Source organism: Pan paniscus, chromosome 2, assembly GCF_029289425.2.
Source record: "Pan paniscus chromosome 2, NHGRI_mPanPan1-v2.0_pri, whole genome shotgun sequence".
Lineage (NCBI taxonomy): Eukaryota > Metazoa > Chordata > Mammalia > Primates > Hominidae > Pan > Pan paniscus.
Window position 1 is genome coordinate 75,807,795 of NC_085926.1, and position 24,474 is coordinate 75,832,268.

Below are 24,474 nucleotides of genomic sequence, written 5' to 3' on the forward strand. Positions count from 1 at the left end.
GAATTGTTTCTCTCATATCTAGTAATCAAGTCTTAGGAGCCCCAATATTCAATGGAACCCCTAAAAAGTGATTTTTCAACTGTCTTATATCAGTATTTTTAGATAAAAACCATTCTACAACTTTTAAGAAATATAGTTCTTCAAATTACTGTTTATTAACAGAACTAAAGATATTTAGGTTTTCTATACCATATACAAGAAACATGTCATGGTATATAGAACTAAACTAATTTTTAATGGTTAATATTTCACTATTTTAGCTTACAAATGACTCAAGATATTTTATGGCTATCTATTACTTAATTTAACGTGACTTTAAGATTTTAAATTACTGAACAGAATTTTGAAACCATGACACAGGTAGCATCCGTAATGTCTTCCCTCAGTAATTTTAGATCCCAAGTAGCCACATGGCACCCAGGAAAACTGTGAAGATCAGGGCCTGCCTGAGTCCATTAGGACTAAAGACAGAGCTGTGAAGGCTATACCTGGAGGATCCAACCCCTCCTAAAATAGCCAAAAGGCAAAACAGGGAAAGCACAGAAAGAAGGGGTCGATTGGGCTTGATTCTGGCTTTTAGCTGCTGGTCTAGGCACTGAGAACATGTCTCCATACTTCATCATGGTCATCTATCAAGACCCCCTGAATCCAGAAACTCTCAACAAAAGACATAAGCTCACAGTTAAATCAAGCAAATATCTAATTATATTTAATGGATAATTATAAAGCCATTTCTATTTTACTAACGATTTAAGAACGAGCTTATTTACAAAATATTATCACATACATGTAACACATATAGACATACAAACACACAGAAGCAGATCTTATAGCTTTCATAAAGGATTTAAAAATGTTTTATTTTAGGCTCGGGGGAACATGTGAAGGTTTGTTACATAGACAAACTCGTATCTCAGGGGCTTGTTATACAGATTATTTCATAACCCAGGTATTAAGCCCAATACCCCATAGTTATCTTTTCTGTTCCTCTCCCTCCTCCCACCTTCCCCCCTTCAAGTAGACCCCAGTGTCTGTTGTCTGTTGTTTCCTTCTTTGTGTTCATAAGTTCTCATTATTTAGCTCCCAACTGTAAGTGAGAACACATGGCTGCATAGTATTCCATGGTGCATATGTGTGTTCTGTGTGGGAAATGTGTGAGGAAAGAAGAAAAGAAACACACAATACTTTTAAGGGTAAACAGACTTTATCCCAAGTATATGGCAATATAGATATAATAAGCAAATGATACAATAAACAAATTGTAATGGGAAGGGGAGAAGGGAAAATGTATATATATATATGTGTGTGTGTATACATATGTAATATATATAAGTATATATACACATATATGTACATATATGTGTGTGTGTATATATATATATATATATATACACATATATATATATTTTTTGTTTTACACTCGCCAGACTATGGAGGATTCATCACCAGACCAGGAAGCAACTGCCTGGGCTCCAGAATTGGCCAGTAGTCCGTGCACAGACGAGGAGAGGTCCCATGAAACTTCGGCGCAGTCTGGGAACCGAGCTCTTTTTGTAACAAGTTGTTTGTCAGAAGGCCCAGTCATGAGAGCCCTTCGTGACTGGGCTCAAGGAATACAAAAAGGTCAACTTGTTTTTGCCATTGTCTGTGGTTTTTCAATAACTACTTCTCCGAAACAGCACTGGATGAATGCCTCAAGGGGCTCACACAACTCGTTCCAGGACTTAGTGACCATTGTTTCTGTCCCTGTTCAATAGAGTTCAAATTTAATATTTAAATTTTGCTCCACAATGTGCCATATTATCTGTATCCAACCTGTCATTGGGCATTTAGGTTGATTCCATGTCTTTACTATTGTGAATAATGCTGCAATAAACATTTACGTGCTTGTGTCTTTATGATAGAACAATTTATATACCTCTGGGTATATACCCAGTAATGAGATTGCTGAGTCGAGTGATAGTTCTGCTTTTATCTCTTTCGAGGAGAGCACTGTTGTGCTTTCCACAATGGTGGGACCAATGTACACTCCCAAGCATCTGTCATTTTTTGACTTTTTCATAATAGCCATTCTGACTGGTGTGAGATGGTGTCTCACTGTGCCTTGGATTTGCATTTCTCTAATGATCAGTGATACTGAGCTTTGTATTCTATGGTTGTTGGTCACATGTATGTATTCTTTTGAAAAGCGTTCATGTCCTTTGCCCACTTTTTAAACATTTTTTTTATTTCCATAGGTTTTAGGACAACAGGTGGCATTTGGTTACATTAGTAAGTTCTTTATTGATTTGTAAGATTTTGGTGCATCCATCAACTCATCTGTATACACTGAACCCAATTTGTAGCCTTTTATCACTCACCCCCTTCTCCCGTTTCTCCCTGAGTCCCCAAAGTCTATTGTGTCATTCTTAAGCTTTTGCATCCTTATAGCTTAGCTCCCAATTATAAGTGAGAATATATGATGTTTGGTTTTCCATTCCTGAGTTACTTCACTAGAATAATAGTCTTCAATCCCATCCAGGTTGCTGCAACTGCCATTAATTCATTTCCTCTTTATGGCTGAGTAGTATTCCATTGTGCATATATACCACGGTTTCTTCATCCACTCGTTGATTGATGAGCATTTGGATTGGTTCAACATTTTTGCAATTGCAAATTGTGCTGCTATAAATATATGTGTGCAGGTATCTTTTTTGTATAATGACTTTTTTTTCCTCTGGGTACATAGCCAGTAGTGGGATTGGTGGGTCAAATAGTACTTCTACTTTTAGTTCTTTAAGGAATCTCCACACTGTTGTCCATAGTGATTGTACTAGTTTACATTCCCACCAGCAGTGTAGAAGTGTTCCCTTTTCACTACATTCACACCAACATCTATTATTTTTTTTATTATGACCATTCTTGAGAGAGTAAGGTGGTATCACATTGTGGTTGTAATTTGCATTTCCCTGATCATTAGTGATGTTGAGCATATTTTCATATGTTTGTTGGCCATTTGTATATCTTCTGAGAATTGTCTATGACCATACTGCCAAAAGCAATCTACAAATTCAATGCAATTGCCATCAAAAAACCATCATCATTCTTCACAGAACTAAAAAAAAAAATCCTAAAATTCATATGGAACCAAAAAAGAGCCCACATAGCCAAAGCAATACTAAACAAAAAGAACAAATCAGAAGGCGTCACATTACCTGATTTCAAACTATATCGTAAGACCATAGTCACCAAAACAGCATGGTTCTGGTATAAAAACAGGCACATAGACAAATGGAACATAATGGAGAACCCAGAAATTAACACAAATATTTACAATCAACTGATCTTTGACAAAGCAAACAAAAACAAAGTGGGGAAAGAACACCCTACCCAACAAACGGTGCTGGGATAATTGGCAAGCCACAAGTAGGAGAATGAAACTGGATCTTTATCTCTCACCTTATACAAAAATCAACTCAAGATGGATCAAGGACTTAAATCTAGGACCTGAAAGTATAAAAATTCTAGAAGATGACATCAAAAACACCCTTCTAGACATTGGCTTAGCATGGATTTCATGACCAAGAACCCAACAGCAAATGCAAGAAAAACAAAGATAAATAGTTGGGATTTAATTAAACTAAAGAGCTTTTTCGCGGCAAAAGGAACAGTCAGCAGAGTTAACAGAAAATCCACAGAATGGGAGAAAATCTTCATAATCTGTATATCTGACAAAGAACTAACATCCAGAATCTACAACGAGCTCAAACAAATTAGCAAGAAAAAAACAAACAATCCCATCAAAAAGTAGGCTAAGGACATGAATAGACAATTCTTTGGCCACTTTTTAATAGGGTTGTTTGTTTTTCTCTTGTAAATTTAAGTTCCTTATATTGAATATTACATCTTTGTCAGATACATAGTTTGTAAATATTTTTTCTCATTCTACAGGTTGTCTGTTCACTCTATTGATAATTTCTTTTGCTGAGCAGAAGATTTTAAGTTTAATTACATCCCACTTGTCAATAGTTGCATTTGTTGTTTTTGGTGTCTTTATCATGAAATCTTTGCCTGTTTCTATGTCCAGGATGGTATTGCCTATGTTGTCTTCCAGGGCTTTTATGGTTTTGGGTTTTACATTTAAGCATTTAATCCATCTTGAGTTGATTTTTGTGTATGGTATAAGGAAGCAGTCCAACTTCAATCTTCTGCATATGGCTAGCCAGTTATCACAGCACCATTTATTGAATACGGCATCTTTTCCCCATTGCTTGTTTTTGCCAGCTTTGTCAAAGATTAGATAGTTGTAGGTATGTGGTCTTACTTCTAAGCTCTCTATTCTGTTCCATTGGTGTATGTGTCTGTTTTTGTATTAGTACCATGCTGTTTTGGTTACTATAGTGCTGTAGTATAGTTTGAAGTCAAGTAATGTGATGCCTCAAGCTTTGTTCTTTTTGCTTAGGATTGATTGCCTTGGCTACTTAGGTTCTTTCTTGGTTCTATATGAATTTTTAAATAGCTTTATCTACTTCTGTGAAGCATGTCATTGGTAGTTTAATAGGAATAGCTTTGGGCAGTATGACCATTTAAATGATATTACTTCTTTCTCTCCATTAACATGGAATGATTTTTCATTTGTTTGTGTCTTCTCTGACTTCTTTGAGCAGTGTTTTATAATTTTCATTGTAGAGATTTTTCACCTCCCTGGTTAGCTGTATTCGTATGTATTTTATTCTTTTTGTGGAAATTGTGAATAAAACTGCCTCTCTGATTTGGCTGTTAGTTTGTCTCTTCTTGGTGCATAGGAATGCTAGCAAATTTTGTATATTAATTTTGTATCCTGAAACTTTGTGGAAGTTGTTTATCAGCTTAAGGAGCTTTTGGGTCACAACTATAGGGTTTAGATAGAGAATTATATTGTCTGCAAACAGAGGTAGTGGGACTTCTCTTTCTATTTAAATACCTTTATTTCTTTCTCTTGTCTGATTGCTCCAGAAAGGACTTCTAATACTATGTTGAATAGGAGTGGTGAAAGAGGGCATCCTTGTCTTGTGCGGGTTTCAAGGAGAATGCTTCCAGATTTTGCCCATTTAGTATAATGTTGGCTGTGAATTTGTCATAGGTGGCCTTTATTATTTTGAGGTATGTTCCTTCGATACCTCGTTTATTGAGAATTTTTAACATGAAGCTTTGTTGAACTTTACTGAAAGCCTTTTCTGCATCTGTTGAGACAGTCACATGGTTCTTATCTTTCATTTTATTTATGTTATGAATCACATTTTATTGATTTGCCCATGATGGACCAACCTTCCATTCCAGGGAAGAAGCTTACTTCACTATGGTGAATTAGCCTTTTGATGTGTTGCTAGATTCAGTTTGCAAGTATTTTATTGTGGATTATTGAATGGATGTTCATCAAGGATACTGGCCTGAAGCTTTCTTTCTTTGTTGTGTCACTGCCAGGCTTTGGTATCAGGATGATGCTGGCCTTGTAGAACAAGTTGGGGAAGAGTCCCTCCTCCTCTATTTCTTGAAATAGTTTTAGTAGGACTGGTACTGGCTCTTCTTTGTACATCTGTTAAAATTTGTTAATCTATCAGGTCCTGGGCTTTTATGGGAGGTTGGTAGGCTATTTATTACGGATTCAATTTTTGGAGCTCATAATTGATCTGTTCAGAGACTGAATTTCTTCCTGGTTCAGTCTTGAGAGAGTGTAGGTGTCCAGGAATTTATTCATCTCTTCTAGGGTTTCTAGTTTGTGTGTGCAGAGGTGTTCATAGTAGTTGCTGGTTGTTATTTTTATTTCTGTGGGGTCAGTGGTAACATTCCCTTCATCATTTCTAATTGTGCTTCTTCGAATCATCTCTCTTTTCTTCTTTATTAGTCTAGCTAGTGCCTATCTATCTTACTAATTTTTTCAAAACACCTTGATTAAGTGATCTTTTGAACAGCTTTTCTTGTCTCAATTTCTTTCAATTCAGCTCTGATTTTAGTTATTTCTTATCTTCTATAAGCTTTGTGTTTGAGTTCTTCTTGCTTCTCTAATTCTTTCTGTTGTGATGTTAGGTTGTTAATTTGAGATCTTTCTAACTTTTTGATATGGGGATTATTTCTTATGCCCTACTCTAACTTTTCTCCTTCTCCTAGAAAACTCAGAACTATGCTTTCTAAACCAATTCAAACTTTCTCAGTGAATCAACCTGGTCTCCCTGAGGCAAAGTTAGCAATTTTCCATTACACATGGTTCTCTTTCTCTGTAAGAATATCTAATGCAACGATGCAAGTGTTTCTTTCCCTCCTGGATATGCAGGGAACTACTTTTGGCTGAGACCAAGACTTAAAACCTTGTTCTTTCAACATTAATGAAGATCTATTTAGAAAGCCTCCATTTTTACAGAAAAGATTTATAAATACCAATGAAAATAAATATAAAATTATATGGCATACAATTATATTGTGGAAAGACTGAATAAATAAGTGAACTAAGCTCTAAGAAAAAAAGATGATGATATAAAATGATATATAAGTAAAGTCCTGGGCTGGTATAGCATAATTAATGTATCAGTAAAGTATGTACACTGTAGAAGTGGCAGGAAGACAGCATAGAGGGTGAGACCTGACTAAAAGCTTTAAGGAAAGTTCTATACCCTTAAAAGAGATTAAAGTGGACTCAGGAAAACATGGTCCACTTTAGGAGAAGGACACATGTTCCAGACAGGCCAAAGCTCAGAGCATCTCTACCTTCTCCAGCAGGAAAGGGGCGGCAAAGCAGCAGGCAGAGGGCAGCAAGGCCAGGTCAGCACAGGGCACCCAGGCCAAACCAGGTGGGCTCCATCATACAGGTAGTGAGGATCCACTGCCGGGTGGGCTTTATTCATTAGTTTGTTTTGTTTTCTTTAGTAACTAAGACACGTGATCAAAATTGACCTTTGTAAGTATTGCTGCAGCTGAACATAAGATGGATAAAACCAGTGTTTTAAAAATTATGTTGTATACAGCATTAGCCCCAGTGAGATATCAGTGGAACACACAGGCACACACACGCACACACACGCACACTGAGCCCGGATTATTCTGGCAAATGCTGGGTTAAGCAAACTAAAAGAAACATCTTTAGTGCTGGACTTCTCAGAACCTGGAATGTGGCTCTATGGCTCATAAAACAGCAAGGTTAAGACAGAGCATGTCATTTTTTTCCCAGAAATGTTGAAACACTTTCCTTCCCTTGGCTTCAGTGTCACCTTCTTTCTCCTGGTTCTCCATCAACCTCTTAGGCTGCTCCTTCTTGATGTCCTTCTTGACAATCTGCTGCTGCTCAGCCATTCTCTTTTCATTCCCCATGGATTTCTGAAGTGTGTTTCTATTCCTGCATATTAAACTTTCCTTGTTTTTCCTGACACTTCTCCTTGTCTGACCCTCCCCTGTTCTAAGGCAGATGTTCCATCTGTGTGTGCTTTTGTCATCCTGGGATGCTCCCAGCATGTTCCCTACCACACTCCATCAGGTTTTCTCCCCAGACTCTGCGAGGGCAGCGGCCTTGTCTCCACCATTCCTTCAATGCTCCGCACATAACACAGAAGCTGACTCCATAACATTTAGTTGGCCAACTGAGACTAAATGTATGTTCCTCTAGATCTTAAAAAGTTACAGAAACATAGCACAATAGTCAAAAATTCTCTTTAGTCAGGAGTTCTCTATATATGTACAACACTTTGAAGTCATTATTAAGCAAAGTGAAACAAAACTGTCACAGAATTCCCTAAGATAAATTATTTTGCTTTAATCTTCATGATGTGAGATAATCAAGACCATGTGTTATTGTAAATATTTCTAGCTCACAACACAACAACCTGATTTTTATTGTTTGAAATAACCGCAATATAAATCAGTTAATTTAAAATTGCATAAATAATCCTTTCAAATAAAATTCTGCCTAAATTTTACATTACTCATATGTTCAAATGATAATGAGCTCATAGGCTTTTCCAATACCTCAGTCAAAACATTGTACTGATTCCAGCTGTGGGAATAGTATCTGAAAGTTATTTTACAGATGGGGAAAACGTGCTTATGTGACATTGGCCTTTGCACTACTGTGCCCTTTCGGGTCAGGAAAAATCTGTTCCTTTAAATCCTAAAATCCCTTCTGTCAGGTCTGAAGGGTGGGTGGGAAACACAGTTTTTTAAATTTTAGCCACAGATGTTTTATTCCTTGCTTAAAGCAGTGACTAGATAAAGGCCACTAGAAGAGCCTCCAATGCTTCTTCAGAAGCGTGTGCCTGAGAACACCTTCCTGAAACACTCCCTTGTCTCTGCCCAAAATCACTTTAGGTAGGAAAGTCAAAACTCAGCAGGCTGAGGAGATCCAAGGGGATCACTGAGCTCTGAGGCTTATAAGAGAAGAGAGAGAGGTCTAAGATTTTTGTGTATAAATTTATGGGTTACAAGTGCAATTTTGCTGTAAGCATGGATGGCATAGTGGTGAAGTCAGGGCTTTTAGGGTATCCGTCACCAGAATAATGCACATTGTACCCATTAAGTAATTTCTCACTGTTCACCCCTTCCATCCCCTCACCCTGCTGTGTCTCCATTATTATTCCACTCTCTACATCAATACCTACACATCTTTTAGCACCCGCTTATGAGTGATAAAATACAATGTTTACTCTGTGTCTGGCTTGCTTCACTTACAACAATGGCCTCCAGTTCCATCCATGTGTCTGCAAAAGTTATGATTCTATTTTTTGTGCCTGAATAGTATTTCATTTTGTATATTTTCTACATTTTCTTTCTCCAGTCATTTGTTGATGGACATTTAGGTTGATTTTATATCTGTGCTACTGTGAATAGTGTTGCAACAAATATATAAGTACAGTTATCTTTCTGATATATTGATTTCTTTTCCTTTGCATAGATACCCAGTGGTGGGATTGCTGAATCAGACAGAGCCAATAGATGATCAGTAATGGTGGCCAATCATCAGCTAGAAACAAAGTATTTAGCAGTGCTTGAAAACACCAAAACTCTGAGACCACTGACCTTCCAAAACTTCAACAGCCCTGAGTGAAAAGTCCAAACACATTTATCCACCATTCAAAGACCCTTTATTTTCTGTCCTCTGTGCATCTCAGTAGTCTCTTTTTACCACACTGTCTATATACTGCATGAGCCATTTATGTGAAACTATCTGACACTCCAAGGCATCTTATACTATATATTCAACCATGTATCCCTAGTACCTAGCACAGTCCTGGCATATAGTTTGCTACTAAACATTTGCAGAATGAAGGAATTATCTTGTATCCAGGTTCAAGTTTTAAGGTGATTCTTCACTAAAAAAAGTATTACAGTTCACAAATAATCTACTTCCTTTTTTACAAATGGGATCGATTTTAATCTTATCCCCTAATAACATTACTTTCATTTACTCCCATCTAAATATACTGTCCTAAGAGAGCAATAAGAAAAAGAGTTGAAGCTGGAGCTTGAAGAATTGTACATGGTCCTGTGATAACCTACCTTGTTTTAACCTGAGTGACTGTCTCCTAGCAGAGAGCTGGACAGACTCCATTTTAGTTTCTTCATGTGCAGCCCCCTTTACCTCCCTCCCTTAAGGGCATAACTAGTGTAAACTGACTCAAAGCATGTCCAGGAATCACTTACTGATAAGATATTGAGGCAAACTGCACCAGCAGCTCCTGGGGATGCGTTCGGTGAATGGCATCCAAAACCCCTGCATTTCTCTCTTTGTGATAGTTTAAGCCCCTGCACCTGGAACTGTTTATTTTTTTGCAACTGCTTTTGTAACCAATTAATTTTTTAACTTTTTGCCAGCTCTGCTTCTGTAAAAATTGCTTCAGCCAAACTCCCCCCTCCCCTATTTAGACCACGGTATAAAACCAAAACCAACCCCTTCCTCGGGGCCGAGAGAATTTTGAGCATTAGCTGTCTCTCGGTCGCCAGCTAATAAAGGATTCCTTAATTTGTCTCAAAGTGTGGCATTCCTCTATAACTCGCTGGGTTACAACAGTCCACACTGTGGCCTGAGGCGCATCGCCCACCTGAGTTTCATCTGTTAGGTATGTCAGGGAAGATAAGCAGGGTAAGGGTGGCCTCATCAGAGGGCCCCAGATCTCTAGCTCCCCCATCTGGCAAGTGCACCTCTGTGAACAAAGTCTTCAGAGCCAGATGACAAGAACGGCCCAATCAGTCCACCAGGGAAACCTGGGCCCACTGTACATCAATGCAGAGCATCAAGCACGGCGTAACAGGTGCACAGTTGCCTATTCCTGTTCAGAGATGACTGCATCCCACACACTGTAAAATGAGGAAATGCAGAGAAGCAGATGTAACTGAAGAAGACAGCAGGAGCAACAAGGAGGGACAACCACGACCTAGGAGGGCACCATGCCAGAGAGGCCTGGACCCCACGCAAGGCTCAGTGCCTGTTATACTCTTGGGACCCAGCGCTTTCCTTCTCCATCACGTGGCATACTTGGCATTATTTGTTGTTTAAAATATTGTCCTTAGTTTTCACCTTTCCTAGGAGACACAGGCAGACCCTGTGACACTACAGCTGGCACACAGTAGGTGCATCACAAACATCTGCTGAGTTCACACACTCTTGCCTTCTCAAACCTTCTTGTCAAGTCTTCAGTGAAAAGGAATTGCTGATTGAGCAAGAATTAAACTTCTAGAGACTCCTGGATCCACTGAAGTTTGAGACAAGGTGAGATTTGTTTACTGCCGTATTCCTAGCTCATAGCATACTGTAGTCACTTAAAAAATGTTTGCTGAATAAGTGAGTGAATTGATTCACATGTCATACTTAGCTATATATTTTCTGAGTAAAACTGATAAATTTAATAGTTTACTTCTAGTATAATTTTACTTCACTTATTCAATGAACCTGATAATTCAACTAGGTGCCAGGCACACTGCTGCTGAAGAAAAAGAGGTATAAGATACAACTTCTGTCTATGAGAAAGCCACAGTCTAAAAAGTAGAAACATATGAACAAATTATAACAATAAATAGGCTAAATTCAAAATCAGAGGGGTTTGTTTCTATTTTAAACAGCTCTAGTCAGGAAGTGTTAGAAAGTTCTAAACAGGAAATGTTCCAACACACCATCTAAGCATGAAGCAGAAGTCACCCATAATTGAGTTTGCTGCCACCAACCCCAATAGCAATTCCAGTCCTGCTGCTGCAAAGTAAGTGTCACTCTGATTTTATTACTGCTGTGTAACCCAGTTTTAGACACTCTGGTTGTCACTTAATGTTCTAAAAAAGTATTAAAGAGAAAATATTATTATGGTGATGAGTCCATCCACTGCAGCCATCTCAACATCATACCAATTATAAGCCCTATCATTTAAAAAGAAAACTGTTCGTTTAACTTATTTATCCAAATATCAGTATTACATAAGCATATTTGCCATCAGACTTTGGATTTATGGGTTAAATAGCATATAAATATGATTAGAGCCTTAAAGTTTACACTTTTCTGGTTCACTCAAATGTTTTTCAAAATAGCATATGCCTTTCTAAACAACTGTTAGTGTATTTTTTAAAATGAACATTAAAATGTATATTTTCCAAAAACAAATACAGCTCCCATTGGTGAATGATGATATTGAGATACAACAGGCAACTTCTCCTGGGAACCATTTAATCAGTGCTCACTTTTACACCCTTTTCTGAAATGTCAATGGCTTTAAAATATAGAAGTATATTATACAACTAAACTTAACTTATTCAGTACTGAATAAACAAACTTATTCAGTATTGTGCAATATTTAGTACTTGTTCTAGCTATCTCTTGCTGAATAGTAAGCCATTCCAAAACTTAAGGAATTATTTATTGTTTAATATTGTTTATCATTATTATTTGTTTAGTAATTTTAAATAACGTTATTTCTCATGGTTTTGTGGGTTGATGGGCACTACAAAAGTTCTCTTTTGGAGTGTTTCTTGCAGTTGCGGTTGGTTGGCTGCTGCTGAAGTCACCTGAAAGCTCAACTAGGCTAAAGAGCCTAAACAGGTCACTCACATGGCTGGCAGTGCATATTGGCTGCTGAGTGTGATGCCTATCTGTCCTCTCCATGTTACCTGGAGTCCTCACAACGTGGTAGTTGGTCCCAAGACACACAGGCAAATACTACAAAGCTTCTTATGACCTGGCCTTGGAGGTCCTAGAATATGACCTCTGCAGCATCCTATTGGTAAAGCAAGTCATTGTGACCAGCACAGATTCAAGAAATGGGAGAGTAGACTCTACCTGTCAAGGTAAAGAGCAGCATGTGCATGCAGGGAGGAAAGAAATTGAGGGCATCATCTTGAAGACTATCATATCACACCATTATTCCAGCTAATGAACATTATGTTTTAGATGGGTAGTACTAGCTACTCACGTCTCCCCCAGAAACCCAAGCTAGGCATGGACATATTGAAGACTATCATATCACACCATTATTCCAACTAATGAACATTATGGTTTAGATGGGTAGTACTAGCTATTCATCTCTCCCCCAGAAACCCAAGCTAGGCATGGACATACTGAAAAGAATGTCAGTACCATTAAAAAACTCTAGAAAAATTATATGTGATGACTGAGGTTAATTCAGTCTGTCAATTACATCAATATAATTCCCTTCTTGTAACCCTAAATATGGTGAAACAGAATTGAATTCTACAAAAGTCTTTCATCTGTTTTCCTATGGAATAATTAACAAACCAAATACATGTATAAATAGTATGAAGTCCAATTTATCTTAGATTTTTACCTCTTAATTTCAAAGCTTATAGAAATTCAGAGAACTAATCATCATAATCCATAATGCCTGGACCAGAAGTCCTTATTCTAAGAGTATCCTGTGGAATGCTAAAAATGTATTACTAACTAGGAAATTTAAAACTTTTTTGTTAGCGATTTTAAGAGAGCTGACTAGCTCATCAGCACAATTCACACAGATTAAAAATGGAAGTTAATCTGCTGAGTGGATTCATAGTGATCAGAAAAAAAATCACAGAAGAGGAAAGGAGATAGAGAAGGGGAAACATACTGTCAATCCCTACAATTAAAGTGATTTTTCAAATGATTTGATTTTGTATTTGCAAAGGCAAGGCAGCTTATTGTGACAGAATAAGGATCCCACTTCTATATCTTTTTTTTTTTTTTTTTTTTTTTTTTTGAGACGGAATCTCTCTCTGTCGCCCAGGCTGGAGTGCAGTGGTGCAATCTTGGCTCACTGCAAGCTCTGCCTCCCCGATTCACGCTATTCTCCTGCCTCAGCCTCCTGAGTAGCTGGGACTACAGGCGCCTGCCACCACGCCCGGCTGATTTTTTGTATTTTTTGTAGAGACGGGGTTTCACCGTGTTAGCCAGGTTGGTCTCGATCTCCTGACCTTGTGATCCGCCCACCCCGGTCTCCCAAAGTGCTGCGATTACAGGCGTAAGCCACTGTGCCCAGCTCGTCTTCTTTTGAGAAGTGTCTTCTTATGTCCCTTGTCAATGTTTTAATGGGTTGTTTTCTTAATGTTCAACATCACTAATCATCAGAGAAATGCAAATCAATGTGAGATACCATCTCATATTAGTCAGAATGGCTACTATTAATAAGTAAAAAAAAACAAATTCTGGCTAGACTTCAGAGAAAATGAAATGCTTATACACTATTGGTGAGAATGTAAATTAGTTTAGCCACTGCAAAAAGCAGTTTGGAGATTTTTCAAAGAATTTAAAACAGAAGTACCATTCAACCAGCAATTCCATTACTGAGTATATATCCAAAAGAAAATTAAAAATTCTACAAAAAGAAACCCCACACACACTTGTATATTAGTCATATTGCTATTCACAATAGGGAAGGCACGGAATTAACTTATGTGTGAATCAATAAATTGGATAGAAATATGTGCCACATATACACCATAAAATACTATGCACACATTAAAAAGAATACAGTCATGTCCTGTGCAGTAACATGCATACGTCTGGAGGCCATTATCTTAAGGAAATTAATACAGGAACAGAAAACCAAATACCACATGTTCTTGCCTATAAGTAGAATCTAAACATGGGGTACTCATGAATATAAAGATGACAACAATAGACACTGAGAACTACTAGATGAAGGGAGGAAGGAGGAGGGCAGGGCGTGAGAAACTATGGGTGCTATGCTTACTGCCTAGGTGATGGGATCAATTATATCCCACAATATATGCTCACTACCTTGGTGATGGGATCAATAATATCCCAGATAGCTCAGCATCACACAATATATCCATGTAACAAGCCTGCAAATATACTCCCTGAATCTAAAAAATTTAAGGCAGAGACAGAGTAAGAGGGCAGAATAGAAGCCTACACTCTCATCCCCCACACAAAAACACCAAATTTTCACAACTCACTACATTCAAGAAGCACTGTCAAAGGGACCAAAAATTGGGTGAGCGATCACAGTACCTGGTATTGACTTCATATCACTGAAAGAGACATTGGAGAAGGCAAAAAAAAAAAAAAAAAAAAAAGACGGTCTAGAAGCACGGATGCCACCTCTTTTTCAACCACCAGTAGTGGCTACATGGTGCAGAGATAGTATGTTTGGGAGACGGACAGCATAGTTTGTGAGGCTTTGCAATAAACTCAGTACTACCCCCTCACAGTGAAAAGCAGAACCAGACTGTACTCAGCTGACATCTGCCAATGGAGGGAGCGTTGTATTGGCCCTAGCAAGAGGAAAATCTCCCATCCTAGTGTTGGGAGCTTGAGTTTTTACAAGTCTTGCCATCATGAGTTGACATGCTATTGGACTCTAAGAGAACTAAAGGGGCAGTCTAGGCCACAAGGACTTCAATTATTAGGCAAGTCATACTCCTAGCTGGGCTCAGAGCCAGTGGAATGTGGAGGGTGGGGAGGATGGGGTCTACTGAGACAGCAGCTGAAGCAGCTAAGGGAGTGCTCGCAACACTACTCCCCCACCCCCCACCCAGCAGCAGCCACACAACACAGAGAAACCTGTGAATTTGGGAGACGGAGAGCACAGGGACTGGAGGACTTTACATTAAACTCAGTGCTGCCATGTCAGTAAAGACCTGGCAGAATTCATCACCTGCTGACTAAAGAACCCCTGTACCCAGAATAAAAAACAGTGACAACCAGGTAATACACAATGGGCATTGGGCTCTGAGAAGTGCTAACTTCAGGTGAGACCCAGTGCATTTCTAGCTGTGGTAGCTATGGTGAAAGACTTCTTCTGTTTGAGAAAAGCAGGGGGGAAAGTAAAGGGAACTCTGCATTGCACCTGATATACCAGCTCAACCACAGTGGGGTACAGCACCAAGCAGATTCTTAGAGTCCCTAACTCCAGGCCTAGGGTCTTGGTCAGCATTTCTGCACTTGCCCTGGGCCAAAGGTTGAGTCCCAGGCATTGCAGAATTTATCACAAGCTAACTAAAGAGTCTTTGGGCTTTAAGTGAGAAAGTGATGATGATTTTGTGGAACCCTCCCATGGGCCAGTAGTGTTGGCAGTCATAGAAGAGGCTCTTCTGCCTGCAGACAGGGGAAGGAAGAGTAGAAAATACTTTCTCTTATTCCCTAAGTGCCAGGTTAGCTACAGTAAAATAGAAGAGCAGGTAAATTTTGAAGATTCTATGCTTTAATCTCTGGCTCCCAGGTAGCATCTGTGGACCGACTCAGGGCTAGGGGAACTTGCCACCCTATAGGCAGAGACACAAACCTGGCTGGCTTTGCCACCTATTAATCACAGAGTCCTAGGGCTTTGAATAAACTTATATGGTAGCCAAGTAGTGGTTACAGTGGGCCTTGGGTGAGACCAAGTTCTGTGCCTACTTCAGGTGTGAACCAGCACAGTCTCAGTGGTGGTGGCCCCAGGGGTGCTTATGTTACCCCGACCCCAGCTCCGTATGTCTCAGCACAGAAAGAGAGACTGCTGATTTGAAAGAAAGTAAGGGAAGAGAACAAGAGTCTCTACTTGATAAATCAAGAGAATTTTTCTTGATGTTAATCCAAGGCCACCAAGGCACTACCTCTACGTGTTTGCATAAACTACTGTGCTATTGGATTTGGGACCCAAGTTTCTTTGAATACCTGGAAAGTGTTCCCAAAGATAATGGGCACAAACAAGCCCAGACTGTGAAGACTATGATAAACACTGAACTCTTCAATGCCCATGTATAGATGAACATCTACAAGTATCAAGGCCATCCAGGAAAACATGACCTCACCAAACAAGCTAAATAAAGCACCAGGGACAAATCCTGGAAAAACAGAGGTATGTGACCTTTCATACAGGAAATCCAAAATAGCTGGTTGAGGTAATTCAAAGAAATGCAATATAACACAGAGAAGGAATTTGAAATTCCATCACATAAATTTAACAATGAGATTGAAATAAAAAGAATAAAGCAGAAATTCTGAAGTTAAAACGATATTGTGATACTGAAGAATGGATCAGAATTACTTAAAAGAATTGATCAAGGAGAAGATAGATTTAGTGAACTTGAAGTCAGACTATTTAAAAATACAAAGTCAGAGGAGACAAAAAAGAATAAAAAATAAAGCATGCCTACAGAATCTAAAAAATAGCCTCAAAATAGCAAATCTAAGAGTTATTGGCCTTAAAGAGGAGGTAGAAAAAGAGATGAGTTAAACACTTAAATAAATAATATTAAATAATATTAAACAATTCCTCAACATTTGAAATCAACACTCGAGTAACAGAAACTTACAAAACATAAAGCAGATTTAACCCAAAGAAGACCACCTCAAGGCACTTAACTGAACTCCCAAAGGTTAAGGATAAAGAAATGATTCTAAAAGCATCCAGAGAAGAGAAACAAATAACATTCAATGCATCTGACAGCAGACTTTTCAGGGGAAAATTTACAGGCTGGGAGACTGGCGTGACATATTAGAAAAGCTCAAGAAAAAAAAGACTTTTACTTTAGAATAATGTATCTGGCAAATACGTCCTTTAAACTTGACGGAGAAATAAGAACTTTTCCCGACAAACAAAAACTGAGGGATTTCATTAACACCAGACCTGTACTACAGGAAATGCTAAAGGGATTTCTAGACCTAAAAGAAAAAAAGGTAGTGAGCAATAAGAAATCATCTGAAGGTACAGAACGCACTAGCAATAGCACATGGAAAAACACTGAATATTATAACATGGTAATTATAGGGTGCAAAAATCTCAACTAGAAAGAGTAAACAATAAACCAATGAAAATAATAACTACAACATATTTCCAAGACATAACAGTAAAATAGGGAATGAAGAGAAACAACAAAAAGGTTAAAAGAATGGCAATAAAGTATAGTTTTTATTAGTTGTTTGGCTTGTTTCTTTGTTGATGCAATCAGTGTTAAGTTGTCCACAGTCTAAAATCATGTATTATATTATTTTCAAGCCTCATGGTAATTTCAAATCAAAAAGTGTACCACAGACGTACAAAAAGTAAAAAGCAAGAAATTAGATTATAATACAAGAGAAATCACCTTCACTAAAAGGAAGACAGGAGAAAGGAAGGAAGGGAGGACAAAAATCAATCAGAAAACAAATAACAAAATGGCAGGAGTAAGTGCTTATCAATAATAACATTGAAAGTAAATGAACTAAGTACTCCAGTCAAAAGAAAAATAGTGGATGAATGGATAGAGAAGCAGGACAATAATCTGTGACCTACAAAAAACATACTTTACCTATAAAGATATATTTAGACTGAAAATAAAAGGATGGAAAAAGTTATTACATGCCAACAGAAACCAAAAAAGAGCAGAAATAGCTATACTTATACCAGACAAAAATAGATTTCAACAAAAGACTGTAGGAAGAGATTAAAAAGGTCATTATTTAATAATAAAGAGATCAGTTCATCAAGAGGATATAATAATTGAACATATATATGCACCCAACACTAAAGCACCTAGATAAATAAACCAAATATTATAAGAGCTAAAGAAAGAGACCTCAATACAATAATGGCTGGACACTTCAACACCCTACTTTAGTCATTGGATAGACCTCCCAAATAGAAAATCAACAAAGAAACATCAGACTTAATCTGCACTACAGAACAAATGAACCTAATAGATATTTACAGAAAATCTTATCCAACAGCTACAGAATATACATTTTTCTCCTCAGCACATGGGTTATTCTCAAGGATAGACCATATGTTAAGTAACAAGTCTAAAGACATTCCAAAAAACTGAAGTAATATTGAGCATTTTCTCTGACTACAGGGAATTAAATTATAAATCAATTAAAAAAGGAATTTCAGAAACTATACAAACACAAGGACATTAAACAATATGCTCCTGAATGATTAGTAGGTCGATAAAAAAGTTAAGAAGAAAATAGAAAAATTTCTTGAAACAAATGATAATGGAAACATAGCATAGCAAAACCTATGGAATATAGTAAAAGAGGTACTATTATAAAAGGAAAATTTATAACTGTAAGTGCCAACAGAAAAAACAGAAAAGCTTCAAATAAATAACCTAACAATACATCTTCATTAACTAGAATAAAAAGGCCAAGCCAAATCCAAAATTAGAAGAAAAGAAATAATAAAGATTAGAGCGGACGTAAATAAAGTTAAAATGAAGAAAACAATGCAAAAGACTAATAAACCAAAAGTTGATTTTTTGAAAAGTAAAACAATTGACAAATATTTAGACAGGCTAACTAAAAAACAGAGAAGATACAAATTAGTAAAATCAGAGGTGAAAAAGGAGACATTACAAGTAATGCTTCAGAAAATCAAAGGATCATTAGTGGTTACTATCAGCAATTGTGCGCCAACAAATTAGAAAACCTACAGGAAATTAATTCTTAGACAAACACAACTTACCAAGATTGAACTAGGAAAAAATCTAAAACCTGAACAGACCAATAACAATTAACAAAATTAAAGCCTTAATAAAAAAAGTCTGTAGGACCAGACTGAAAAATAGAAAAGGAAAGAACATTTCCAAACTCATTCTTTGAGGCTAGTATTACCCTGATATCAAAACCAGACAAAGACACATTAAAAAAGCAAACTACAGGCCCATATCTGAGAGTATTGATGCAAAAATTTGCAAAAAACCTAGCAAACTGAATTAAACAACACACAAACAGGTAATTCATAATGACCAAGTGGGATTTATCCCAGGGATGCAAGGATGGTTCAACATGCAAATCAATCAATGTGATACATCACATAAACAGAATGAAGGGGCCAGGCACAATGGCTCACGCCTGTAATTCCAGCACTTTGGGAAGCCGAGGTGGGCAGATCATCTGAGTTCAGGAGTTCTAAACCAGTATGGCCAACATGGCAAAACCCTGTCTCTACTAAAAATACAAAAATTAACCAGTCACGGCAGTGGGTGCCTGTAATCCCAGCTACTCAGGAGGCTGAAGAAGGAGAATCACTTGAACCCAGGAGACAGAGGTTGCAGTGAGCTGAGATCACACCATTGCACTCCAGCCTGGGTGACAGAGGGAGACTTCATCTCAAAAAAAAAAAAAAAAAAAAAAAAAAAAAAAACAAAAAAACAAGGACAAAATCCATATAATCATTTCAATTATACTAAAAAAATTTGATAAAATTTAATATTCTTTAATAATAAAAAACCCTTTGAAAACTGGGTATGGAATGAACATACCTCAACATAATAAAAGTCATATATGACAGACCCACAGCTAGTATCATACTAAGTGGGGAAAAACTAAAATCCTTTCCTCTAAAATCTGGAAGATGACAAGAATGTCCACTTTTACCACTGTTATTCAACATAATTCTGAAAGTCCTATCTGGAGCAATCAGACAAGAGAAAGCAATAAAAGGCATCCCAATTGGAAAAGAAGTCAAATTATCTTTTTTTACCAATGATATAATCTTATATTGGCAAAAACATAGACTCCTCTGATAGGGTTTGAATGTGTGTCCCCTCCCAAATCTCATATTTAAATGTAATTCTCAATGTTGGAGGTGGGCCTGGTGAAAGGTGATTTAATCATCGGGGTGGATTACTCATAAATGGCTTAGCACCATCCCATTTGGTACTATCCTCATAATAGTAAGTGAGTTCCCATAAGATCTGGTTATTTAAAAGTGTGTAACAACTTGCACCTCTGTTTTTCACTCCTGCTTTTTGCTGTGTGATGTGCAAGATTCTGCTTCAACTTCTGCCATGACTGTAAACTTCCACAGGCCACCCCAGAAGCATATGCCAGTGCTATGTCTTCTCTACAGCCTGTAGAACCAGGAGCCACTTAAACCTCCTTTTTTAAAAATAAATTATCCAGTCCCACTCTTATAGTGATGCAAAAATAGCTTAATACATAAAATTGGCATCAAGGAGTGGAAAATTGTTATAAGAATACCTGAAAATGTGGAATCAGCTTTGTAATTGGGTAAACAGGCAGAGGTTGGAGGAGTTTGTAGGATTCAGAAGAAGACAGAAAAATGAGAGAAAGGAGATTTTCTTAGAGACTGGTTGAATGGCTGTGACCAAAATGCTGATAGTGATCTGGACAGTGAAGGCTGGGCTGAGGAGGTCTCAGATGAAAATTAGAAACTAATTAGGACCAAAACAAAGGTCACGCATGTTGTCTTAGCAAAGTGGTTGGCTGAATTTCTGTCATGCCCTAGGGATATATAAAAGTTTGAATTTGAAATTGATGATTTAGGGTTTCTGTTGGAAAAATGTCTAAACAGCAAAGCATTTGAGATATGGCCTGGCTGCTTCTAACAACCTATGCTCACATGTTCTAGCAAAAAAAAAAAAAAAAAAAAAAGGTTGTAACTTAAGCTTACAAGGGAAGCATAGTGTAAAAGCTTGAAAACTTTGCAGCCTAGTCATGTGGCTGAAAAATAAAAAGCTTTTATAAGAGAGGAACTCAAGCAGGCTATGGAGCAACTACTTGTTAGAGATATTTGTATAACCTAAAAAAAAAGCAAGTGTTGACAGCCAAGACAATGGGAAAGAGGAATTGAAGGCACTTTAGAAATCTAAAAGGCAGTCCCCCATCATAGGCCCTGAGGCCTAAAAGAAGAGAATAGTTTCTGGGATCAGGCCCAGGACATGCTGCCTTGGGTAGATTTGGAACATGGCTCCCTGCATCCTGGCCACTGCTTCAGCTCCAGGTGTAGGTCAAATTGACTCAGTTACAACTCCAGTCACTGCTTCAGGGGGTGCAAGCCATAGCCTTGGTAGCTTCCATGTGGTGTTAGGCCTGTGGGTGTACAAAATGCAAGAGTTCAGACTTGGGAGTCTCCACCTTTATTTCAAAGGATGTACGAAAAAGCCAGGGTGTGCAGGCAGAAGCATTCTGCAGGGGTGGAGACCTCATGGAGAACCTCTACTAAAACAATGGAGAAAAGAAATGTGGGGTGACAGTCCCTAGGCAGGCTCCCCACTGGGGCATGGCCTAGGAGATCTGTGAGGAGAAGATCACTGTCCTCCAGACCCCATAATGGTAGATCTAGCTACAGCTTGCACCCTGCACCTGGAGAAGCCAGAGGCACACAATACCAGCCAGAGGTACACAATGCCAGCCCATGAGAGCAGCTGTGGGGGCTGAACCATGCAAAGGCACAAGGTAGAACCTTCCCAAGGCATTAGTGTGCCCTGAAAATGGGACACAGAGTCAAAAATAATTATTTTGGAGCCTTACAATTCAATAACTGCCATTCTGGGTTTCAGAGTTTCATGGGTCCTGTGGTCGATTTCTTTTGGCTGATTTCTTCCTTTTAGAATAGGATTATTTACCCAATGCCTCTGCCCCATTTGTATCTTGGAAGTGCCTAACTTGTTTTCTATTTTACAGGCTTATAGGAGGAAGGAACTAGCTTTGTATTAGATGAGACTTTTGACTTTTGAGTTAAGGCTGAAATGAGTTAAGACATTGGGGATTATTGGAAAGTCATGATTGTATTTTGAAATATGAGAAGGATATGAGATTTGCGATGGCCAGGGGCAAAATGATATAGTTTGGGTGTGTGTTCCCACCAAAATCTTATATTGAAATGTAATCCTCAATGTTGGAAGTGGGACTAGTGGGGAGGTGATTGAATCATGACAGCAGGATTTCCAAGAACAGTTTGGCATCATTTCCTTTGGTGCCACTCCCACAGTAGTTAGCTTTCATGAGAGCTGGTTATCTACAACTGTGTTTAGCACTTCCCCCCTGCCCTCACGCTTACCATGTGATGTGCAAGCACCGGATTTATTTTTCACCTTGTCAGTTGTCAGAGGCTTCCCCAGAAGCAGAAGCCAGTGCTATGCTTTCTGTACACCCTGTAGAACCATGAGCCACTTAAACCTATTTTCTTTATAAATTAACCAGTCACTGATTATTTTTTATAGCAATGTGAGAATGGCCTAATACATCCACCAAAAAACTATTAGCAGTAATAACTTGAGTAAATTTGCAGAATACAAAATCAACACATACAAATCAGTAGGATTTCTATATGCCAAGAGTCAACAAACTGAAAAAGAATTCAAAAATGTAATACTATTTGCAATAGCCACAAATGAATCAAAATGTGTGGGAATTTACCAAAGAAATAAAAGTTCTCAACAATTGAAACTGTGAAACACTGACAAAAGAAATGAAAGAGGACCCAAAAATTGGAAAGATATTTTTATGTTCACAGATTGGAAGAATCAGTATTTTTTAAAATGTCCATACAATCCAAAGCAATCTATACATTTCATGCCATCTCTATCAAAATAACAGGCCAGGGGCAGTGGCTCATGCCTGTAATCCCAGTACTTTGGGAGGCCAAGATGGGTGAATTATGAGGTCAGGAGTTCAAGACCAGCCTGGCCAACTTGGTGAAACCACATCTCTACTAAAAATACAAAAAAATTAGCTGGGTGTGGTGGCGGGTGCCTGTAATCCCAGCTACTCAGGAGGCTGAGGCAGAGAATTGCTTGAACCCAGGAGGCAGAGGTTGCAGTGAGCCAAGATCACATCACTGCACTCCACTCTAGGTGACAGAGTGAGACACCATCTAAAAAAAAAAAAAAGACATTCCTCACAGAAATAGAAAAAAAAATTCCGAACTGTATATGGAACCATCACAAAACACTATAATAGTAAAAGCTATGCTGAGTATATAAAACAAAACTGGAGGAATTCCATTACCTGGTTTTAAATTATACCACTAAGTTATGGTAATTAAAACAGCATGACACTAGCATAAAAACAGACATAAAGACAAATGGAATGAAATAGAGACCTTAGAAACAAACTCACACAGCTAAACTAAACTTACTTTCAACAAAAGTGCCAAGAACATACAATAAAAAATAAGACACGTTTTGTAATAAATAGGGCTGGGAAAACTGGCAAGCCATAGGCAGAAGAATAAAACAAGAACCCTATTTCTTGCCACATACAAAAATCAAATTAAAATGAAATAAAGACTTAAACATAACACCTCAAACTATCAAATTTTTACAAGAAAACACTGGGGAAACTCTTTATGGTATTGGTTTGGGCAAAAATTTCTTAAATAATGCCCCATAAGCACAGACAACCAAAACAAACATGGACAAATGGGATTAAAGCAAGTCAGAAAGCCTTTTTAAAGTGAAGGAAACAATAAACAAAGTGAAGAGAAAATCCACAGAATGGGAGAAAATATTTGTAAATTATCCATCTGAAAAACAATTAATAGCTACCTGATATGATTAGGCTTTGTGTCCCCACCCAAATCTCATATTGAATTGTAATCCCCAGATGTTGAGTGAGAGACCTGGTAGAAGGTGATTGGATCATGGGGGTGGTTACCTCCATGCTGTTCTTCTGATAATGAGTGAGTTCTCATGAGATCTGATGGTTTTATAAGGGACTCTTCCCCCTTTGCTTCACATACATGCTCTCGCCTGGTGTCATATAAGAGGTGCCTGCTTCCCCATCTGCCATGATTGTGAGTTTCCTGAGGCCTCCCCAGCCATTTGGAACTGTGAGTTAATTAAACCCATTTCCTTTCTAAATTATTCAGTCTTGCCAGGTGTGGTGGCTCACGCCTGTAATCTCACCATTTTGGGAAGCCGAGGCTGGTGGATCACTAGGTCAGGAGTTCAAGACCAGCCTGGCCAAGATGGTGAAACCCCGTCTCTACTAAAAATACAAAAATTAGCCAGGCATGGTGGCAAAAAAATTAGCTGGGTGTGCTGGCAGGTGCCTGTAATCCCAGCTACTCAGGAGGCTGAGGCAGAGAATTGCTTGAACCAGGAGGCGAAGGTTGCAGTGAGCCGAGATTGCGCCACTGCACTCCAGCCTGGGCAACAGATCAAGACTTCATCTCAATAAATAAATAGATAACCCAGTCTCGAGTATTTTTTTATAGCAGTGCAGAAACAGACTAATACACTACAATATATTGAGTTCAAAATCTTATATAGAAAATATATAATAATCTAATTAAAGAGTGGACAAAAAATTTAAATAGACGTTTATGA

At 38.1% G+C, this 24,474-nt stretch overlaps 1 long non-coding RNA gene across 1 annotated transcript in view; it reads right to left on the reverse strand.

The window, feature by feature from the left end:
• Nucleotides 1-839: 839 nt before the first annotated feature.
• LOC117979699 (uncharacterized) overlaps nt 840-24,474 on the reverse strand; it is a 43,641-nt gene continuing 20,006 nt past the window's right edge. The window contains exon 3 of the long non-coding RNA XR_008624769.2: nt 840-1,746. This is a non-coding gene — a long non-coding RNA (uncharacterized LOC117979699). The remainder of the gene's footprint in view (nt 1,747-24,474) is intronic.